Here is an 18,624-nt window from a genome sequence, read left to right on the forward strand (position 1 = left end):
CCAACCATCGTTGCCACAGCTGGTACTGTGGACGCATCAAGGTGTGTGTCAGCTGAGATTTGCCGTATGGACCAACCTGCCTTTCTCAGTCCGATCACCATGCCCCTCTTAAATTCTGCTGTAACTGCCTCCGTTGACGGCCTGGCATTCTCTGCTATTAGACGCGTCCTCTAAGATAAGAACAGATTTTGTACGATGATTTCCCTAGCAGAAATAACGGCACTAAAGTTGAACATTCTGCAGGTTCCTTCCCTTATATCTTTTTCAACGTGCGTTGGAGAGCTGCACATCTCACATCATTCGCATAATTCGGTGAGGTGCGTCTACCCTGAAATTTGCGTAATTTTTAGGCCTGTCCTGCTTGGTGCTGCATTTTCCAATGTTGGGTAATGTATTTTCTCTCATATCCTTGTTTTAAACAGTGCAGAATTTCGATTTTTGTACCGTTAGATAGGACGAAAAATAATATTCCAAATCAAGAGTTTTTGGAACTTCTAAAGTAATTTACCAAATTTGTACTTTAAAAAAAAAAATCATTCAGTTTTTATTATTATTATTATTATGGCGTTATTCTTGATTGTGACGAATTTATGATTCGAAATATTTGATCCTTCGTTTTTAGCAACGTACAGTTTCAAGTGATGGGCATTTAATTTGCATACAAGTAGCATGAAAATGACAGTTCTGCATCAGGAGGAGCTGAGGGCGTGGTCAATGACATCACAGAGGGCGGGGCCAAAGGCAACGTCATCACACTAGGAGGCGTGGTCACGAGTAGAGTTGAGGTGTTCGTAGACTGCTGGTTGAGTTGTAGACCTCCTGCTTTTCATTTAAAGTTAGTTTTTTTAATTTGGCAACGGAGTCATGGCGTCCTCTAGGGACGAAAAAGTAAATTATATGTTTTAGAAATATATTTTTTAAGTCTGGTGTTAAAATTATTCAATGCGCGACTCTGAAAACAATGTAAAAGAAACAAATATAAAAAAGACTTTCCTTTAATGATTGTTCATCATGTCATGAAAATGAAATTACAAGATAATTTGTTTTTATTACTCAATTTTATTCTGATATTTTATCCTTTCTAGTTTTAAATGAAACTTTAACTTATTTCTTAGGTTTTCTGTTCATAATAACATATTCATTTACTGTCATATTTTTTTAATACTTAACACGTTTCTAAATTGTAATATTTATTTAATTTCCACATACTATTTTTTTTTCATACCTTTCATAAATTTCAGCATACCCTGATTTTTAACTTATATGTTATATTTCACAAACGTTCCCGCACATGCTGTTTATTTGTTACATTACTTAATTTTAGATGCAATTTAACACTTTTTTTAACGTTATAATGTTCAATATATTCTGAATTTTAACTTCATTTACTTTTTTAAACCACTCTAGTATTCTATACACACTTTAACTTAGTGGTATGAAATTGTATTTAAAAAGAAACGTTTATTTTTCGTGATCTTAGTTCTTTTACTAAATTTTCTACAGAATTTCTAATTTCCTTCACGTGTTTAACAATATCTTCCTTACATTACCGAATATTTTTTAAAAAAACTTAAGTCTATAACTGTTAATTGCTTTTCTTACGTTCATGATTTCCCTTCTGTGTTTATATTTCTTAATTCTAGCTTAACTTATTTATTATAATGTTTTTATTTCTGTCTCATCACTCGTAATTCCAACATTTTATCCCTTTTTATTCATTTTAACGATATGGATTGTTTTCATTTACTCCATATTCAAATATTTCCTTACAATTTTTATAATACTTGTTTTATTCCTCGATCATAATAGATCATCTACAGGTTTTACTCAGAAATTTCCATTCACAACTTTACAGTTTAATACCATTTATATCTAAATGTATTTCTTTCTCATATAGTTTTATGGTCTTCAAAGTTTCTAACATCATATTTAGTTTTAAATCCCGATTACCTTTAAGTGTGTTGCTAATTTTCATTTCTAATTTTACAACCACGTTCAGTGTTTCATCCACACATACCAAAATATTTCTTACATTTTCTGATATTTAGTCTATGTCATATTTCAGTACTTCAAATGAATTTACACTGCTCACACTATTATTTTTTCATGTTTTAGAGACACTAACTATACTAATTTTACTATTTTTCCTGCACTAATTGCATCTATGTCAGCACTCATGCTAAACTAGCAATTGTTTTGCATCACATGCATAAAGAAATTCTTAAAACCAACTTTTTCAACATCGTACTCAAATTACTGTTTTCCAGATGGGAATTACCAGTATTCTTTGGTTTTACTCTGTTACATCTTTTTAAATTTTAACATCTTACTTTTAATTCTAACATACATCTTTTAAACAGTTTTTTCTTTTAATGATAGCCTTACCTTATTTGTTCAAATTAATTCTTTCATTCACCTTCTTTACTACCTTTCAGTACCTTCATAATTCACTATGCAAACGCAATGTCTTTCACTGACATTCTGTTTAATAATACCACAAGTTTCCTTAATTGACAAAAAGCGAATTATTTCTCATTTCAAAATAGAACTACTATATTTTTGCACAAACATTACCTTTATCCATTCAAGCCACCCCTTAACCTGTAACTGACGTAGCGATAGGAAAGGAGATTCTTATCATATGCTCTTTCGACATTTGAGCTTTCTAGAGCTTCTTTGACAAGTATATCAATACCATCAGAAAATATACTTAACACTTTTACCCAGTTTAAAGGCAACATACTGTTATAAGAATGGTTTTAGTTAAATTTATAACACAAATAAATGCATTTTGTGCTAAATAGGCATAAACATTTAGATTCAGAATATTTCTTTTTAATCCGATGTAAGACTTGAATTTCATTCATGATACGGATTGTCTCTTGATTTTCTTTTTGTTTACCTTACACTAATAGAAAATTTTTATTTTACAAGTTCAGCTTTTAATGAAATAGAAATAAAAACTACGATACACCTGCTGTTTTTAAGAAAAGGAACTTTGATATATTTCTGGAAATGTAAATGCTTTTAGAGTTTTCTTTCAATAACGTTGATTTTCATTACTTTACTAACTTCAATAATTCTCTTATTAGCTAATATGAATGAAAGAAGATTGTCAAAAATGTGACACAGTATAATTCTTACGAACATATGTACCTTTACCAGCATACAGATATTACCGATTGAAATGAAGAAAGATACAGATATTTTACTCCAATCTACATTAAATTAAAAAAAAATATTTAAACTTTCATACATTCCAAAGAATAAACGAAAACTCAATAGATATTGTCATGTTTGTATATATGAGATAAAAATTTTATGAATGGTATCTAAAGTAATGCTTAGAACTTCATAAAAGCGAACATTCACTATGTTAATACACATATCATCAGTTATTTACATTAATCAATGTAATATTAATCATTACATGTACTATATGCATATATATTTAAAGTTTAATTGTCTTACAATTGAATAATTAACTATTGAGAGAAAGAGGTTCATATCTTACACTATTTAATTCACATGGAACAAATTTTTCCATCAACCACATTGAACCACGTTTATTAAATTCGCCAAAGCTCTTTTATTTCTGCATTTTCACACTCACGACACATTTTAAATGTAACTATTGATTACCATTTCAAACACCGATATCATAACTCAGTGTAAAACTACATCATAACTCATTTTTTCCCTACTAACTACAATTTTATATATTCAAGAAGTACATCTAAGACATGATCATTTTCTATGTTCTAGCAAATCGATTCAATTGCGAACATACTATTAAGACTTGCGATTTTAGAAGACTTGCATGTATTAACGATGTCAACGTTTCTTCGTTTTTGTAAGATTCGTATCAAACCATGTCGCATTCGAATGTGGTGTAAGAGATCACTTTTTCTTTTAAACACTTGTAAACAATGGATACAATTTATAAGAAGAGAAGTATCATGCTGTTTCAAAACATCATCATCAGCATATTTCTGTTTCTTTTGACACCAGCAAAATTTAAAAAAAAAAAAAAAAAAATGGTTCGTGAGATTTTCTTCAAATTCTGTTTTACTTGAAAAAAATGTCCGAACATTCAATACGATGTAAAGATTCATATTGTTTTAAATTCTTATGCTCACTAAATATTTTTTATCACGATTTACTCTTAAAAGTAACTTTATAAGTTTTCATATCCTTTTTACATGAAAAGAACTTGTGATTATTCACTACAAAATTCTAAGACGAGAAGCTTCGCGACTTTTCAAACTACAAACTTAAATTTCTTAGAACATACACTACATCTGATGTTTCTTTCATGAGATTTCAAATATCTCTTCAGATTACTCGTATTCAAGAAACCTTACAAATATATCACATAAGTTCAGCGAATAATCGCTTCATAAACTCTTAAATTTTCAACACGAGTGAATCACTTGAAGCATATACTGCACTGTAAACATACAATACTTAAAAAAATTGTTATAAAAAATAAAAATACATTCATTTCACCAAGAAGCTTTTCTATTTAAATACATTTATTTATTTCCAAAGAACAAGTTTCTGTATTTTACATAAAATATACTTAGAATTTTCTTTCATTAGTTAATATCAAATTAACAACAATATCCATTTACTGATATTTGATATACATGTTTGCTTTAAAATTAAAACTAAAATTTCAATATATTTCTATTAAAAAAACATAATGAAAAAAAAAAATACTCATAACATCAACCAAAGACAGAAATTTAAATAGAACAGCTGTACTTATATTAGTGCATTTTTATAATCTTCATAACATTTCGATTCAAAAAACCTATTACAAAATAAATGAAACATTTTTTTCTGCCTTAAAGAATCTCTTATATTTTTAAAATTAATACATAAAAATATATCTTCACCAATATATTTAATTCTGTCCTCAACACTTATTATAATGCAATCATGTCTTGTTTGTGAAGGATGATTTACAATGCGACCTTCGCATTTATATAGCTTTTTTATCACTGAATTTAATTCAGTTTTGATAGAGTTTATGAGTTCTTTAAAAAGTTCATCATCATCACTTACCATATCCGAACAATTGTTTTTACATTTGATTTGCAACGGTAAAATAATTTCAAAAATACTTTTATATAAAGTATTAGATACATCAGGAATAATTTCTTTCAATTTTTTTAAAATATCACAGTTTACTTTTAGGTATGTAGGTTTTAGTTTAAAAGAATTTTCATCTTGTTTAAAAACTTGTTGAAAAATACACTCACCTTCTTTGTTGAAAACTACCAACTCATTATTGCAAATGATGCTGGCACTCATATAGACAAGATTAAATTCATATATTTTTGAGGGAAATTCTTGCCATGTTGCAGGAGTTATAACAACACCGCGTGTAGTAGGGTATAATATTTTATTTTGTTCCACACATTCACGTAGATGAATGTTCATTCTGTTTTCAAACTGATTTATGGACACAAAATATCCCCAACCAAGAGTCCACTGTGCAATCAACTTCGAACTTTCTTTTTTGTGTTCTCGATTATTCGGCATGAAGATATTTTCAGGAACAGACTTCATATAGTGGGCAAACCAGTCATCCTCTGGAAGTTCATCCTCATTATCTTCCAAGCGTCGTTTTTTAATTTTCGAAATTTTTATGTTTCGGAATGTGATACTAATTCTAGGATCTTTAACGTCAGGTTGAGAGGGTATTCCGTGCATCCAAAATTCATTCGTTGGGTGTTTCATTACAAGGAGAGTTCCATGAGTTAAGTCCACGCTTCGAGATGTGAAATTTCGCCTGGTAAATAAATACCATTTGACGTTTTGCACCTAAACTGATGATAGGTATATCACTTTCAGATTCGAGACAAGTTTCATTGTCTTTATGCGTTGAAATTTTCGCCACTCCGTCAGGATAATAGTTCAATAAAGCAAAATTATATTTTTTGCCAGTTATCGTTTCAACATAATCTTTTATATTTAGAAGAGTTTGAGTCCATGGTTCTGCACAAATGCTCGTTCCAGAGAATTCGTAACTAAGTCCTTCATCACCAAAACCGAGTACTTTTCTTCGTGGAACATACTGAGTCCCATTAATTTCAAAACTAATATTTTTAAAATCATAATTTGATAGTTCATCTAGCAAAATATCAGCTTCATTTCGTGAATAAAATTCTTCGTATAATTCCACATTTAACTCTGTATCACATATATTCCTCATATTCGCTTTTGAATCTAACGACAATTCTGAATGATATAGAAATACGTAGCATTCTTAAATAGCAAATTTATCTAAAACATACATTAACGAAATGATTTCATCAACACTTATCGTAATACATTCTTGTCATGTCTTGTTTGTGAAGCCAGTCTTTCCGGCGTCATATGTGTAAAAATAATCATGATAGGATAGTGGGAAAGAGTTATAGTGTCCTAATGTTATTATTCTGAACCTCGATATTACATATATGCATAAGGAGAATCTTAAAAGCATCATCCACTTATCATGATAGAGTAATGGAAAATTTCTAAAACTCTGATAATCATACGCGAAAGAATGTATTATCTTAAGGTTGTTGTTGCTATTCCAAGTTTGACAATACATACAGAAGTGAAGGAAGACCCTTGATGAGTGCTGCACGTTATCATGATAACGTGAAGTCGACAGCGCTTATCAAGGATCTTCCTTCACTTCTGTATGTACTGTCAAATTTGGAATAGCAACAACAACCTTAAGATAATACATTCTTCCGCGTATGATTATCAGAGTTTTAGAAATTTTCCATTACTCTATCATGATAAGTGGATGATGCTTTTAAGATTCTCCTTATGCATATATGTAATATCGAGGTTCAGAATAACAACATTAGGACACTATAACTCTTTCCCACTATCCTATCATGATTATTTTTACACATATGACGCCGGAAAGACTGGCTTCACAAACAAGACATGACAAGAATGTATTACGATAAGTGTTGATGAAATCATTTCGTTAATGTATGTTTTAGATAAATTTGCTATTTAAGAATGCTACGTATTTCTATATCATTCAGAATTGTCGTTAGATTCAAAAGCGAATATGAGGAATATATGTGATACAGAGTTAAATGTGGAATTATACGAAGAATTTTATTCACGAAATGAAGCTGATATTTTGCTAGATGAACTATCAAATTATGATTTTAAAAATATTAGTTTTGAAATTAATGGGACTCAGTATGTTCCACGAAGAAAAGTACTCGGTTTTGGTGATGAAGGACTTAGTTACGAATTCTCTGGAACGAGCATTTGTGCGGAACCATGGACTCAAACTCTTCTAAATGTAAAAGATTATGTTGAAACGATAACTGGCAAAAAATATAATTTTGCTTTATTGAACTATTATCCTGACGGAGTGGCGAAAATTTCAACGCATAAAGACAATGAAACTTGTCTCGAATCTGAAAGTGATATACCTATCATCAGTTTAGGTGCAAAACGTCAAATGGTATTTATTTACCAGGCGAAATTTCACATCTCGAAGCGTGGACTTAACTCATGGAACTCTCCTTGTAATGAAACACCCAACGAATGAATTTTGGATGCACGGAATACCCTCTCAACCTGACGTTAAAGATCCTAGAATTAGTATCACATTCCGAAACATAAAAATTTCGAAAATTAAAAAACGACGCTTGGAAGATAATGAGGATGAACTTCCAGAGGATGACTGGTTTGCCCACTATATGAAGTCTGTTCCTGAAAATATCTTCATGCCGAATAATCGAGAACACAAAAAAGAAAGTTCGAAGTTGATTGCACAGTGGACTCTTGGTTGGGGATATTTTGTGTCCATAAATCAGTTTGAAAACAGAATGAACATTCATCTACGTGAATGTGTGGAACAAAATAAAATATTATACCCTACTACACGCGGTGTTGTTATAACTCCTGCAACATGGCAAGAATTTCCCTCAAAAATATATGAATTTAATCTTGTCTATATGAGTGCCAGCATCATTTGCAATAATGAGTTGGTAGTTTTCAACAAAGAAGGTGAGTGTATTTTTCAACAAGTTTTTAAACAAGATGAAAATTCTTTTAAACTAAAACCTACATACCTAAAAGTAAACTGTGATATTTTAAAAAAATTGAAAGAAATTATTCCTGATGTATCTAATACTTTATATAAAAGTATTTTTGAAATTATTTTACCGTTGCAAATCAAATGTAAAAACAATTGTTCGGATATGGTAAGTGATGATGATGAACTTTTTAAAGAACTCATAAACTCTATCAAAACTGAATTAAATTCAGTGATAAAAAAGCTATATAAATGCGAAGGTTGCATTGTAAATCATCCTTCACAAACAAGACATGATTGCATTATAATAAGTGTTGAGGACAGAATTAAATATATTGGTGAAGATATATTTTTATGTATTAAGGTGGTCTACTACAGCAGCATTACAATACTAAAAATTTTTTTACACGCAGAATCGCTAATTAAGAAACTATGTTGCGTGCAATTTGGCAGAAATATAAAACAATAGGTCAGTTTTCGAATCACAATGTTAGAATCAGGTTTGAAATGAAATTTACTTAAATATTATATTTTAAAAAAATTAGTTTGAAATACGTAATTTTAATGTGTAGTTTGGAAAGCCATCAATAGATGGCGCTACGAGTTAAAATTTAACATTGTAATCTTATTTCTGCAAAAATTCACGAAGTAATTGATTTTGATATCAGTTATAAATCATATTTTTTTCTAAATAATATTTAGAAGCGTTTCATATATTCCTTTATACACAGTTTTCACTAAACATTGTCAGCTGTCAGCAGAATGACGTTTACGGCAACCCTATTGCATTGCTATTCCGCACTCGTTTTGTTTACATTTATTTGTACTGTGGTCAGTTTGCAAAAAATATGCGAAAATATCAAGGACGACCGAAAAAACATCCTGGTTTTAATAAAAGATCCAGAATTCAGCGTAAACGTCGAGCTCAAGAAAAAAATATGAAATTAAATTCCCGAGATGTGGAAGATTCCGAACAAGCGGATGTTTTCGAAAGGTGAGAAATAATTTATTCTTTATATCGACTACCCCGTGTTTATGATTTCGTAGTAAGTTAATTCCGAAGTAAAATATGCGTATTTTTTTTATTGAAGGTCAGAAATTATTGATACAACTGCATCTGTGTCAAAGGAGAATCATTGCCCGGATGATTTTTTTACAAAGTAAGTTTTTTTTTTTTTTTTTTTTTTTTTGTATGTGTGTGTATGAGGGGATGCTAATAATTGTTCAATTCTGTTATAAGAATTTATTCCTCCATTCACACTAAATTGTTGGGAAATATTGAAAGGGTAAATTCCAATTCACAAGGAATTGCTGAAATAATTGAATCTTTTCAAAAGTATGAGCATGTTCTTGCGATCTAAATTGAATTCACCATCATTACATGTATTATTGGAAATTTTATAGTCATATGTTTGCTACGAAATGCTTTGTCAGTTACCTATGGTATATTTTAACAGGTGTATGCACATTTATTCATGTGCTCGCTGTTCAACTTGCTTTTTTTTATTATGTCATTTACTTGGATGTTAAAACTTTCTTTTAGCGTTGGAACATTTTATGATCATTTAGTAAAATTTATATATAAATATATATTATTGCTTGTTTATTTATGGTTCTATGTATTTGTCATGTGTGCATGTTGTGAAGTGTAGTTTTTGAAAAATATGTCACAAATGTTAAATTCCACCAAAAGCTGAATTGAATTGATATTGGGATGCAGGTAATTAGAAAATATCTGCTGTGTATTTTGAGCGTAAACCAAACTAGTGCCAAGAATGGGACCAATACGCTCAGGCTTGCTTAGCCTTTTTGCCATTGTCCAAATTGAATTATCTCCAGTATAAAGGGAGTGAATGCTTTCTCTGTATAACATTAAAATATCGATTTTTTTCATAACTTTATGAAGAACGTTCGTGCTTAAAATTTTCGTTACAACCATTAAATTCTGTAATTTATGAATTCCTTCCCACTTCTCATGTATTTATCAACTGTTCTTTATGAACCTGATATTCCTACAATTATCAGCTGTACTTTATAAATCTGATATGTAGAAACGCAATTTGATTTTATGCATTTCAGTATCAAGTGAAATCTTTAAACTAATCGTTCATTATAACACTTTATGTTGTTTTCATTCAAAGCTGAACTCAGATAATGTGCCGAGGTTGAACTACCAGTAATAGGCGACTTTAGCGCTCGCCCGCTAGAATTTAGAGAGGAACTGAGTGCTAGAATTGGGTTAGGCTCTTTGAATATAGCAAAGCCACGAGGTGGCAGATAGCAGATGCTTTCGTGGAGGAAGTTTCTGAAGGCTTAGTTTAGTTTATAGCAAAGCTCCCCATACACGTTACACACGGGGAAGATTATGAAAACGCCCATGTAGCCAGCCCGTTCGCCTTGATTTGAACCCAGGTCGGAACTACCAGTGTTCAGCGATTTAACCGCTCGGCCGCGGGTGAGCCTAATTGCTGAAGGAAACTGGGTCGTATTCATGTTGCACAACAGGAAAACAAACCATGCAGCCAGCTGGTTCGCCTGGGATCGAACCGAAACCAGGTCGAACTTCCAGTAATCAATATTCTTAACCACTCAGCCACTGGCGGCGCGTGGCAGAAGTAAGAGCCACAGATATTGTAGTGAGCAGCAAAGACCTCTAATACTGGCTCTGGTTACTAGTAGAATTATATATTGGTAATAATCCAATCTACAGCAATGAAATTTCGGAGCATAATTGTGAAGTTAAATACGACACTCCGATAAACGTGATAAAGATGAAAAATTTTTTAAAAAAGGAAACTTACTATGCAAATACATGTATTCATTAGTAAACATTTTATAAAATTTATTCTTAATTTAGCGTTTATGAATTCTCAGAGAATTATCTCATCGAATTATTTTTTTCTCCTCTGGTAATCCAATATAATTGATTAAATTTATGTGCTGTTAATATCTTTGCCTGTTATGTACATAGTTTTTTTTTTTTTTTTCGTTCAAAGTTAGATAAAACTGAACGTACGTTACACTGAAATTACTTTGTCTAGAAAGTAAGCGCTTGAGTAGAAACAGATGTTGGGTTTTATTTTTAGAAGACATGAGATCGCTTTCTGTAAAGTAATGTTATAAAATTTTGAATTTGAAATAATCGTACTTCGTTTTTAGTAGCGCAGAATGATAAAGATTTAATGAGAATATAGCAAAGCATCTTTTTAGAGACGCTGTTATAATTTTGCTATTTTATTTTTTTATGGTAGGTCAAGGAAAAAGGCAGGCTGCTAAATACGGTAACAGCACATTACTCTGTTTCATATATAGCGAATCCGCTCTGAAATGAGGCACGAAGCGGTAAAGTAGCTGAACACGAATCCCGCGAAGGGACTGGTTGCACTTTCGTGGTTTTACCCTGTGTAACGTGTCTAGGAGCCAATTTCCTTTAGAAAGTCTTCCACGAAGGCATCCTTTCCCTTAGGCAGATAGATCGTACCGGTGTTTATTTTATCAACAGTACTGGTTATTTTTAAAAATGATCATCCTAGAAAGGTGATTGCCAAAAAGTATTCACTTCGCATATTTATACGTTATGCATGAATATACTCTTTTTAGTCAATCTAATATATATAAATTACTAATGCTTTAAAAAAATTCAATTTTCAATATTCTGTTTCCTATTTGTTCCTGTTCAATGAAACAGATTCATACACAGCAAATCCAAATGCATCGCTACAGGAAGATGATAAACCAGCACAGTACGTAATTACAGTTACATCCGGAAAAGAGTAGATATACATATAAATACATAATATATATATACGGTATACAACGATATACAATATATATATATATTATCGTTTTTTAGGATGTATCTATAATATGTATCATTTTACTTTATTAAAATATAATATTCAATTTTGTAATTTAGGAATTTCTTCTCCCTTATCATGTATTATCAGCTTGTACTTTATAAACCTGATACCCCTTCAATTATCAGCTGTATTTTATAAACCTGAAACATAGAAACGCAATTTGATTTTATGCATTTCAGTATCAAGTGAAATATTAAAACTGATTGTTCATTATAACACTTTATGTATTCATTCAAAGCGGATCTCAGATAATGTGCCGCAAATTATTTCCACACTAAGTTTTTTGTGCAAATAATACGTCCTGCTAGTGTTTTTGTAATAAAATGCATGTTATTAATTGATTTCGAATTTTCGTTTCATCTTGATATTGCTGCCAAAGATATTCAATCAAGAATAGTATCTTTTACTACGTTTATGTGTTTGGATACATAGACCATTTCTCCGTGTACTAGAAAAATTTCATAATGATTTATCCACTTTTGAAATAAAAAAATAATAGTTAGGAGTGTTATACGATTTTATAATACAAGTAAAAAATATATATAAAGCTCTGGAAAGTGCTAACACATATTTATGGAATATTATGGATGGTAATTTATGAAATATTATGGATGGATGAGTAAATGGAATATTATGTGCATGCTATATATGTATACACATATCATCAAGTATAAAATCATTTATATATAATTTTTATGTCGCGATGAAATTTGTTTTTTTCCGCAAAATAACGGCAAATTATGAAACATTACGCAACATTGAAAAGCGTGATGAACAAATTTTGCGAAAAGAAATAGCGACTGCTGCACGTATCTCACAGATATCTTTCATTCAACACAAAGGTGAAAAAGTTCTATTCCTGTTCAAAACATACCCTGCAGTCTGAGTCACAGACGGAAGAAATGACAGCAGGTCTTTTGTTCAACTGAGGGGATGTGTTTTATGGCTTACTCACTTTCCCGCCAAACAAGTACAGAGGAAGGAAGCGTCGTTGCCATAGTAACCAGGCTGTAGGTAGTCTTACAGATTTGAGTCTTTATCGCTCAACGTTCGTAGCGCCATCTGTTATTAAAAATCGACATGAGAAAGGGGTATTAAACGCTCTTAATTTTAAAAATATAAGAGATTCTTTAAGGCAGAAAAAAATGTTTCATTTATTTTGTAATAGGTTTTTTGAATCGAAATGTTATGAAGATTATAAAAATGCACTAATATAAGTACAGCTGTTCTATTTAAATTTCTGTCTTTGGTTGATGTTATGAGTATTTTTTTTTTTTTTCATTATGTTTTTTTAATAGAAATATATTGAAATTTTAGTTTTAATTTTAAAGCAAACATGTATATCAAATATCAGTAAATGGATATTGTTGTTAATTTGATATTAACTAATGAAAGAAAATTCTAAGTATATTTTATGTAAAATACAGAAACTTGTTCTTTGGAAATAAATAAATGTATTTAAATAGAAAAGCTTCTTGGTGAAATGAATGTATTTTTATTTTTTATAACAATTTTTTTAAGTATTGTATGTTTACAGTGCAGTATATGCTTCAAGTGATTCACTCGTGTTGAAAATTTAAGAGTTTATGAAGCGATTATTCGCTGAACTTATGTGATATATTTGTAAGGTTTCTTGAATACGAGTAATCTGAAGAGATATTTGAAATCTCATGAAAGAAACATCAGATGTAGTGTATGTTCTAAGAAATTTAAGTTTGTAGTTTGAAAAGTCGCGAAGCTTCTCGTCTTAGAATTTTGTAGTGAATAATCACAAGTTCTTTTCATGTAAAAAGGATATGAAAACTTATAAAGTTACTTTTAAGAGTAAATCGTGATAAAAAATATTTAGTGAGCATAAGAATTTAAAACAATATGAATCTTTACATCGTATTGAATGTTCGGACATTTTTTTCAAGTAAAACAGAATTTGAAGAAAATCTCACGAACCATTTTTTTTTTTTTTTTTTTTAAATTTTGCTGGTGTCAAAAGAAACAGAAATATGCTGATGATGATGTTTTGAAACAGCATGATACTTCTCTTCTTATAAATTGTATCCATTGTTTACAAGTGTTTAAAAGAAAAAGTGATCTCTTACACCACATTCGAATGCGACATAGTTTGATACGAATCTTACAAAAACGAAGAAACGTTGACATCGTTAATACATGCAAGTCTTCTAAAATCGCAAGTCTTAATAGTATGTTCGCAATTGAATCGATTTGCTAGAACATAGAAAATGATCATGTCTTAGATGTGCTTCTTGAATATATAAAATTGTAGTTAGTAGGGAAAAAATGAGTTATGATGTAGTTTTACACTGAGTTATGATATCGGTGTTTGAAATGGTAATCAATAGTTACATTTAAAATGTGTCGTGAGTGTGAAAATGCAGAAATAAAAGAGCTTTGGCGAATTTAATAAACGTGGTTCAATGTGGTTGATGGAAAAATTTGTTCCATGTGAATTAAATAGTGTAAGATATGAACCTCTTTCTCTCAATAGTTAATTATTCAATTGTAAGACAATTAAACTTTAAATATATATGCATATAGTACATGTAATGATTAATATTACATTGATTAATGTAAATAACTGATGATATGTGTATTAACATAGTGAATGTTCGCTTTTATGAAGTTCTAAGCATTACTTTAGATACCATTCATAAAATTTTTATCTCATATATACAAACATGACAATATCTATTGAGTTTTCGTTTATTCTTTGGAATGTATGAAAGTTTAAATATTTTTTTTTAATTTAATGTAGATTGGAGTAAAATATCTGTATCTTTCTTCATTTCAATCGGTAATATCTGTATGCTGGTAAAGGTACATATGTTCGTAAGAATTATACTGTGTCACATTTTTGACAATCTTCTTTCATTCATATTAGCTAATAAGAGAATTATTGAAGTTAGTAAAGTAATGAAAATCAACGTTATTGAAAGAAAACTCTAAAAGCATTTACATTTCCAGAAATATATCAAAGTTCCTTTTCTTAAAAACAGCAGGTGTATCGTAGTTTTTATTTCTATTTCATTAAAAGCTGAACTTGTAAAATAAAAATTTTCTATTAGTGTAAGGTAAACAAAAAGAAAATCAAGAGACAATCCGTATCATGAATGAAATTCAAGTCTTACATCGGATTAAAAAGAAATATTCTGAATCTAAATGTTTATGCCTATTTAGCACAAAATGCATTTATTTGTGTTATAAATTTAACTAAAACCATTCTTATAACAGTATGTTGCCTTTAAACTGGGTAAAAGTGTTAAGTATATTTTCTGATGGTATTGATATACTTGTCAAAGAAGTTCTAGAAAGCTCAAATGTCGAAAGAGCATATGATAAGAATCTCCTTTCCTATCGCTACGTCAGTTACAGGTTAAGGGGTGGCTTGAATGGATAAAGGTAATGTTTGTGCAAAAATATAGTAGTTCTATTTTGAAATGAGAAATAATTCGCTTTTTGTCAATTAAGGAAACTTGTGGTATTATTAAACAGAATGTCAGTGAAAGACATTGCGTTTGCATAGTGAATTATGAAGGTACTGAAAGGTAGTAAAGAAGGTGAATGAAAGAATTAATTTGAACAAATAAGGTAAGGCTATCATTAAAAGAAAAAACTGTTTAAAAGATGTATGTTAGAATTAAAAGTAAGATGTTAAAATTTAAAAAGATGTAACAGAGTAAAACCAAAGAATACTGGTAATTCCCATCTGGAAAACAGTAATTTGAGTACGATGTTGAAAAAGTTGGTTTTAAGAATTTCTTTATGCATGTGATGCAAAACAATTGCTAGTTTAGCATGAGTGCTGACATAGATGCAATTAGTGCAGGAAAAATAGTAAAATTAGTATAGTTAGTGTCTCTAAAACATGAAAAAATAATAGTGTGAGCAGTGTAAATTCATTTGAAGTACTGAAATATGACATAGACTAAATATCAGAAAATGTAAGAAATATTTTGGTATGTGTGGATGAAACACTGAACGTGGTTGTAAAATTAGAAATGAAAATTAGCAACACACTTAAAGGTAATCGGGATTTAAAACTAAATATGATGTTAGAAACTTTGAAGACCATAAAACTATATGAGAAAGAAATACATTTAGATATAAATGGTATTAAACTGTAAAGTTGTGAATGGAAATTTCTGAGTAAAACCTGTAGATGATCTATTATGATCGAGGAATAAAACAAGTATTATAAAAATTGTAAGGAAATATTTGAATATGGAGTAAATGAAAACAATCCATATCGTTAAAATGAATAAAAAGGGATAAAATGTTGGAATTACGAGTGATGAGACAGAAATAAAAACATTATAATAAATAAGTTAAGCTAGAATTAAGAAATATAAACACAGAAGGGAAATCATGAACGTAAGAAAAGCAATTAACAGTTATAGACTTAAGTTTTTTTAAAAAATATTCGGTAATGTAAGGAAGATATTGTTAAACACGTGAAGGAAATTAGAAATTCTGTAGAAAATTTAGTAAAAGAACTAAGATCACGAAAAATAAACGTTTCTTTTTAAATACAATTTCATACCACTAAGTTAAAGTGTGTATAGAATACTAGAGTGGTTTAAAAAAGTAAATGAAGTTAAAATTCAGAATATATTGAACATTATAACGTTAAAAAAAGTGTTAAATTGCATCTAAAATTAAGTAATGTAACAAATAAACAGCATGTGCGGGAACGTTTGTGAAATATAACATATAAGTTAAAAATCAGGGTATGCTGAAATTTATGAAAGGTATGAAAAAAAAATAGTATGTGGAAATTAAATAAATATTACAAATTAGAAACGTGTTAAGTATTAAAAAAATATGACAGTAAATGAATATGTTATTATGAACAGAAAACCTAAGAAATAAGTTAAAGTTTCATTTAAAACTAGAAAGGATAAAAGTATCAGAATAAAATTGAGTAATAAAAACAAATTATCTTGCAATTTCATTTTCATGACATGATGAACTATCATTAAAGGAAAGTCTTTTTTATATTTGTTTCTTTTACATTGTTTTCAGAGTCGCGCATTGAATAATTTTAACACCAGACTTAAAAAATATATTTCTAAAACATATAATTCACTTTTTCGTCCCTAGAGGACGCCATAAGCAATTCCTAAATACATTATTTTCTTTTTTCGTCCCTAGAGGACGCCATGACTCCGTTGCCAAATTAAAAAAAACTAACTTTAAATGAAAAGCAGGAGGTCTACAACTCAACCAGCAGTCTACGAACACCTCAACTCTACTCGTGACCACGCCTCCTAGTGTGATGACGTTGCCTTTGGCCCCGCCCTCTGTGATGTCATTGACCACGCCCTCAGCTCCTCCTGATGCAGAACTGTCATTTTCATGCTACTTGTATGCAAATTAAATGCCCATCACTTGAAACTGTACGTTGCTAAAAACGAAGGATCAAATATTTCGAATCATAAATTCGTCACAATCAAGATTAACGCCATAATAATAATAATAATAAAAACTGAATGATTTTTTTTTTTTAAAGTACAAATTTGGTAAATTACTTTAGAAGTTCCAAAAACTCTTGATTTGGAATATTATTTTTCGTCCTATCTAACGGTACAAAAATCGAAATTCTGCACTGTTTAAAACAAGGATATGAGAGAAAATACATTACCCAACATTGGAAAATGCAGCACCAAGCAGGACAGGCCTAAAAATTACGCAAATTTCAGGGTAGACGCACCTCACCGAATTATGCGAATGATGTGAGATGTGCAGCTCTCCAACGCACGTTGAAAAAGATATAAGGGAAGGAACCTGCAGAATGTTCAACTTTAGTGCCGTTATTTCTGCTAGGGAAATCATCGTACAAAATCTGTTCTTATCTTAGAGGACGCGTCTAATAGCAGAGAATGCCAGGCCGTCAACGGAGGCAGTTACAGCAGAATTTAAGAGGGGCATGGTGATCGGACTGAGAAAGGCAGGTTGGTCCATACGGCAAATCTCAGCTGACACACACCTTGATGCGTCCACAGTACCAGCTGTGGCAACGATGGTTGGAACAAGGAAATGTGCCAAGTTCGACGGGTGCCGGTGCAGCCAGAGTGACTTCAGCACGTATGGACCGACGCATTCGACGACAGGAGGTGGTGCACTCGCAAGTCACTTCTACCTCCATTCTGCAGCATGTTCAAGACAACCTGCATGCTCCAATATCGACCAGAGCTATTTGCCGTCGATTGGTGGCTAGTGGCCTGCATTCGTGGCGTCCGCTAAGAAACTGCAATTGACCCCACATCATACACTCCAACGTCTGCAATGGTGCCGTGCTCGAGCGATGTGGACGACGGAATGGCACAAAGGTCGTGTTCTCAGGATGAAACAAGCTTCTGTTTCTCCAATGATAGTCTCCGCGTACGAGTGTGGCGTCGATGTGGAGACAGGTTCAATCCCGGCAGCAATTGTGGAACGCTCCACTGCGCGACATCATGGTTTGGGGGCCAACTGCTTACGATTCCAGGTTATCTCTAGTTCGTATTCAAGGCACTATGACGGCCCAATGATACGTGGATCATGTGCTGCGGCTGCTGACACTTCTGTACCTTCAGGGAGTGGCCAATGCTATCAGCAGTACAACGCCCGACCACACACTGCTCGCATGAGCCAACGTATTCTGGAAGGTATCTTTTTGTTAGTGAAATTGCGCTTTGCGAC

General features: G+C 31.2%; 1 long non-coding RNA gene across 1 annotated transcript; it reads left to right on the plus strand.

The window, feature by feature from the left end:
* The first annotated feature begins 8,525 nt into the window (after positions 1-8,525).
* LOC146998182 (uncharacterized) lies at positions 8,526-17,374 on the plus strand. The gene is made up of 3 exons (XR_015040031.1): positions 8,526-9,062; positions 9,160-9,228; positions 17,095-17,374. It is a non-coding gene; the product is annotated as an uncharacterized LOC146998182 (long non-coding RNA).
* The last annotated feature ends 1,250 nt before the right edge of the window (positions 17,375-18,624 follow it).

The sequence above is a fragment of the Stegodyphus dumicola genome, chromosome 3 (genome assembly GCF_044657685.1).
Source record: "Stegodyphus dumicola isolate Sdum_Otavi_A_Nest chromosome 3, ASM4465768v1".
NCBI lineage: Eukaryota > Metazoa > Arthropoda > Arachnida > Araneae > Eresidae > Stegodyphus > Stegodyphus dumicola.